This window comes from Lactuca sativa, chromosome 9, assembly GCF_002870075.4.
Source record: "Lactuca sativa cultivar Salinas chromosome 9, Lsat_Salinas_v11, whole genome shotgun sequence".
Taxonomy (NCBI): Eukaryota; Viridiplantae; Streptophyta; class Magnoliopsida; order Asterales; family Asteraceae; genus Lactuca; species Lactuca sativa.
This window is the reverse complement of record NC_056631.2, coordinates 80,805,596-80,811,595: the sequence shown is the minus strand read 5'-3', so window position 1 is coordinate 80,811,595 and position 6,000 is coordinate 80,805,596. Positions and strand designations below refer to the sequence as shown.

At 34.2% G+C, this 6,000-nt stretch overlaps 1 long non-coding RNA gene across 1 annotated transcript; it reads left to right on the top strand.

Annotated features, from left to right (window-relative positions):
* The first annotated feature begins 2,343 nt into the window (after window positions 1-2,343).
* LOC128128601 (uncharacterized) lies at window positions 2,344-4,618 on the top strand. Its single transcript, XR_008226601.1, has 2 exons — window positions 2,344-2,607; window positions 4,453-4,618. It is a non-coding gene; the product is annotated as an uncharacterized LOC128128601 (long non-coding RNA).
* The last annotated feature ends 1,382 nt before the right edge of the window (window positions 4,619-6,000 follow it).

Below are 6,000 nucleotides of genomic sequence, written 5' to 3'. Positions count from 1 at the left end.
GCTCAGAAGTACTTACACAGGAGGTACCACGCCGTCCTAGCCCGTGCTGTGGATAAGAAACAAGAAGAGAAAAACATCATGGATGTTGAAAAAGCCCGTAACCTTCTCGATATATTCCGAGAAGATCTCCTGGGAATATCATCCGTACGACAACCCGAGTTCAAAAATCAACCTAAGTGCAGTAGTTGTGGAAAAGGGTTGTTGTAAATGCCATCTCACCCAAGTTAATCACCCCACTCAAGTAGAGACTATGGACCCATACTAGTGAATCTATGATTACTAAGTGTATATATTGGAGCCCTATATAATTAAGATTCTACGGACTTAGGGTTGGTAATTTCGCTTTAAATCCTTTTCCTTGTTTGGATGTGGGTTTAGAATAGAATCACCGATTCGACTGTCTTTTCATTCTTAATTATATATGACTTATAAATACAAAGAGATGATAGATGAATCAGTTATGAGTCATACCATGAACTCCATGACAAGTTACCCAAGACAGCGGATGGACACGCTACCACTTGAGCGAGCGTAGACAAATCAAACAAACCCACACACTTTCTACCAACCAAGGCTACAAAGAAAAATAGAAAAGCTGATAGGAGCATATCACAAGAAGATTGCGAGACTGCATAGTATACCACTATCTATCATTTTGGATAAGAGACAGGCGATTCGCATCGTGTTTTCAATAGTCATTAAAGAAGTCCTTAATATCACCCTCAAACTGATAGACAAAACGGAAGAACCATTCATCTAATCCTTATACAACAACTATTACATTAACATCAAAGTCGCGTCATTCGAAGCTCTCTACAGAAGCAAGTGTAGATCACCTCTGTGTTGGGCTGAGGTAGGTAATACGCAACTCGCTAAGGGACAAGTTCCTAACAACACTCTCACCAGCCCCCAGATCATACGAGAAACTACAGAGAAGATTATTCAAACCCGTGAACGATTTAATGCATCCCAGGATCAGAAGAAGAGCTTATCTGATGAGACTCTTGTTATTCCACCGGATGAAATTGAAATCAACGGGAGTCTAAACTTCATCTAAGAACCGGTGGAAATCATGGATCAGAAGGTCAAAAGGACAAAACAAAGTCGCATGCCCATAGTGAAGGCTCGTTGGAACGCCAAGCGAGGACCGAAATTCACTAAGAAGTGCGAGGATAAAAAAAAAAAACCCAATTGTTTAGTGATATCCCGTCTACAAGTTGAATTTCGGGGCGAAATTCTTTTAACGGGGGGAGAATGTAACAATTGGTAAAAATAGGAACGATCGTACGATGCTATGTTTTGATTATTACGCAATATGAGTATTTCATCAAGAATGGTTGAAGGAATTTAACCTCTTTTATTTAAATAAGTTATTGTGAAATATAAAACAAGTAGCTATTGATAAATTTCGTTATGATGTATGGCTACGAACCATCACCGGTTTGTGAAATTAGCATATAACATCATTTGAACGCAACAAACTTAATTTTTGTAATAACATGTATCTAGTCGATAATTAAGTTAGGTTCTATGTAAAACGTGTGCTTAATAGTTGTGTAGGATCTAAATTCGACAAATATACGAACCAAAGTGACAAAAAGTGTTTAACGATATGGTTAACCGGTTAAATGTCACGAAATTATACATTGGTCAATAAATTTTATATTTAAATAAATTAAAATATAAAATGAATTATTATAAGGTATAATTAAAATGTATCCAAGTGTTTTTGAATAAAAAGAATAAAACATAAACATTAAAGTTCAAATACACAAAAACTACATTGTTATTTTATACTAAGTATACATGTATGCATTTGTACATATGTATTATTATCTAGTGAATGACTAGTTATGGGTCATTACCTAAAGTGATTTCATGTAAGGAATATGATTTCTAAATCAGTTAAGATAAGAGAATTGGTGGAGATAAGTGCCAACTTAACTAATAAGTGCTTAATCACTTAAGACATTTTACTAAGAATGCTTCTTAATCCCTCTTCTAATTTTCAAGATTAAGACCTTCCCTCTCCTTACCTAGAACTCCTAACTAACTAAATATCTAGTAGTTAGTTAGTTAACTAACTCTATCTCTAAGCAACCACCCAAGCAAGTGGCTAGACAATATCACATCACTTAAACTCACATCCCATCACAAGCTAGTCTAGGTTTTGTCCCCTTATCCTCTTCCACTCTTTCCTCCTTCATATCCACGAAATTTACTCTTCATTTTACCCTCATTTGACCAGCCAATACTCCATGGAATTACTCTCAACCTTCATCTCATTTTCAAGAACAAGAACTTCCTTCCAAAGCCATCAAAACCATGAACAAAAGGGTTGTTGTCCCTTTTGTGTTTCAGCCACCATTTCACCCATCTACACCTTCCTTTTTGCTTGATATTTTACCACAAAATACCCCTGGAAGTTACTTGTTATGATACTCAAAATTATTGATTCAAAACAGTGAGTAAACTACCCTTTTTCTTGCTCTTTTGCTGTGAAATTTTCGTGACAGCAACATAGCCAAAAGAGTGGCTGTTTTGGAGCATCAAACCAACAACCAAAAGTTCATCTTCAACCTTCCATTCTTCAAGTATTCACATAAGGTGAGTTCATACCCCTACATTTTCATGTTTTATTCAAGTTTTAAGGGGGGGAATACAAGTTAGAACACTAAACATAACTTAAATTTATATGACAGCTTTCTACAGAAAAGTTGAGTCCTGTTCACGGACTGTTTTGACCATCTTAAACATAATATCATTCAAAACTGTACAATATGCAAATAGTTCAAGTTTATACCTTTCTAATGACTACTCGCATGCGTTCATACGATTTTTCTACAATTTATGGCGATTTTTATAAAACTGCCTGTCATTTCAGAAGTGATTTCGGACCAGTCTGTGAATATGTTCATTTTCACACTAGTTTGAGACCACTAAAAATCATAATAAAAATTGGGAACAAAGTAGACTCATTTTATAAACTCTCAGTGGTGACGGATTCAGTTTTTGACTTACGATGATTTTTCTATGAGTTTTCTAAAAACAGGGACAGTAAAGGGTAAAACTGTCAAAAGTGGTTTATAGATTTATTAACACCTTCTAACATTTTTGAGCAATGTTTATACATTAAGGAAGTTAAAACACAATCATTTAAATATGTTTAATTACCATTTTTACAAAAGTGATAAGTACAAAAAGGTCTTTAGTATCAAACTTAAGGATTATTTCATGCAAAGTTTCTAATAAAAACGTAAGAATATGAACAACAATTACGAAACATACCAAATCATCTTTTAAAACTTATACATATATATATATATATATATATATATATATATATATATATATATATATATATATATATAACACCATATACATATATATATGTTTTGTTTACAAACTTGTCTTCTACATCAAAAATTTCACTTTACTCGTTTTTATCAAATGAATCACTTGTGATTTATTACTACTATGTGAAAACTCTTGTCATACTTTGCATGCACTAGATTTATACAAAGTATTTAGAAATTCCAAAGTATCCTTCGTTGTTAAACCGTTTTAATGCATTTTAAAAACTTATGATTTATGCATTGTCAAAACATTGTGAGAAAGGATGATCTTTGCATACAAAACTATTACTTTAATACAGACTTAGTTGAGAATCCATGAGACATGTACATCTTCAAACACTGCCTTTTTGATAAAAGGTATCGCTACAAGTCCTGTCTATAACCAGAGTCTCCCGTTCGGAGAACGTGTCGAATGTGTATAGATCTATACGGAAAGTCATGATCCCGCGCCCTGACTGTTAGCTACAGTCCGTCTTTTGGGGTGACAGTTGTCATAACGCTACGACGCCTGAAGAACGTCGCTACAGGCATATTATGTTTAGTATGGTTATAAAACTCATCGGATATACAATTATTATGGTATTATGCTTTTATGAACGAGTAGCTATTAAAACTATTCTTCATCTAACAAGTGCGATCTTCGTATAGCTTTATTATATAAAACTATGCCACAACTTTTAAGCACGTCGGTTGCTTGCGATTTTCGGTCTTAGAGACTGCCAGTTATGTTAGGAAAATAAGGGTTTTTCCTGCATCTAAAACAAACAACTAATAGGAAAATAAGGGATTTTCTTGGTGCAACTATTTACAACTTATAACACGAACATTCATATGCATTTCATACTTTTATAAGAAAATAAGGGTTTTTCTTGGAAAGCACAACAAATCATATCTCAACTATTAGGGAAAATATGAGATTTTCTGGATCTAATACATTCATTTTCAACCCAATGAATCATAACTCTTTTCATTTGAAAATACCGCGTTGGAAAACATACATGAACTTTCGAATGACGTACATTTTCTCAAAACACTACTTATGAACTCACCAACTTAATTGTTGACACTTTTTCTTTGAAATAACTTGTATTCTCAGGGAACCGCTAAGCAGGTTTGGAAATCAACTTTTGAGGATTAACGTGCTGACGTTAATTACTTCTTTTGAAAGATGTTTATGTATTTATCTTTTGAACATGTAACGAATACAATTATGTAAACATTTTGGAAACCTTAATATGTATGGTGGTGTGTACTTTCCTTTCTATGAACTGTTATGATACTGAATATGACGTCCTCCGCCCCCGAACGTTTCCGCCGTTCTGGTTTGGGGGTGTGACAGATAGTTTGAGGTTTACCAAAGATTGGTTACTCATGGAAAATTGGAAGTATAGAGTTAGGACCATATTGACATATTTTGAAAATAGGCAACTCTTGTTCAAAAGTGATGGTCAAAATGGGAATATGGAAATGTTTCCATAGGTGGAAGTTACTCTTTGAATCTGTGTAAGATTAGAGAACTTAATGCAAGAAGGATGTTCAAAGGAATGTACTTTGAATTTGAGACTTCATTTCCATGGAATTGTTTTCCATTGGAATACTTTGAAATGTCTATTGCCAAGTCTTTGTGACTTCTGTGCATAGTCATTACAAGGGGATCATTGCATATAAGTTTAGAATCTAACAGATTACAGTAAATGGCAAGAGTTTGGTATTCTTGCAGTTACAACAAGGATTGGAATTGTGAAATGAGCATCATTGGAATATTGTCAATTGATCTATTTCACAAAGAGAGGACCATATGTAAACATAGTATGCATACTTGGAGTATGGCATAATTGTTGTTTGGAAAACCATAGTGTACATGCTTGGAGCATGGGACAACTAATGTTTTAATTCAAGCATAAAGTTGATTAATCGAAACATAAATAATGAGTAATCAATATAGTGCTTAAATAAAAGGTGTTTTATTTACACTCAAAGTGTTGGGGCCATATAAGATTAGTATTATTCTTGTATTTCACTTTGCATGTTTTGACTTCCAGAATAATTATGCTATGGTATATATCATATTATTCAAACCATCCACAGTCAGTCATATGTTGGAAGTAGATATGAATCAAGACTGTCATGAATTTGGCTTGTATGATTTGTCTAAAGTGCTTTAGACAATGCAATGGTTGCTACAACATTTATGAGTACTCATAAGGGCTGAGTATTGGATTCAACCCACGCTCACTTGCATCACTTCATGGAATTTATCTCGAGTGATCGTGAGACGGTAATATCATATAAATCTTCAAACCTAGAGATATGAGTTGTTGACTATGAGTTGGTTATTCATTGATTGTACGAAAACGCATTGGTAACTCGATGTTATAAAACGTGCCTTTGTGAGTAATTCAGCGAGTACTTAGTACAAGCATATCAGTCGAAGTTTATCTGTTCCTTCTAGAAATAGAAGCAATATCTGGGCCCCTCGATGATTTGGTTTTGTCCTATGTACCGGGCCCGGTCAGAACCTAATTGATATGTTCAATTTAGTTCTATGTCGAAACAAATCAGAGATCGAGAAACAAATGCTGGACAATAAGTAAGACCATGTTCCATGTGTTTGTCCGGATGATATCATGAGAACAGAGGATTA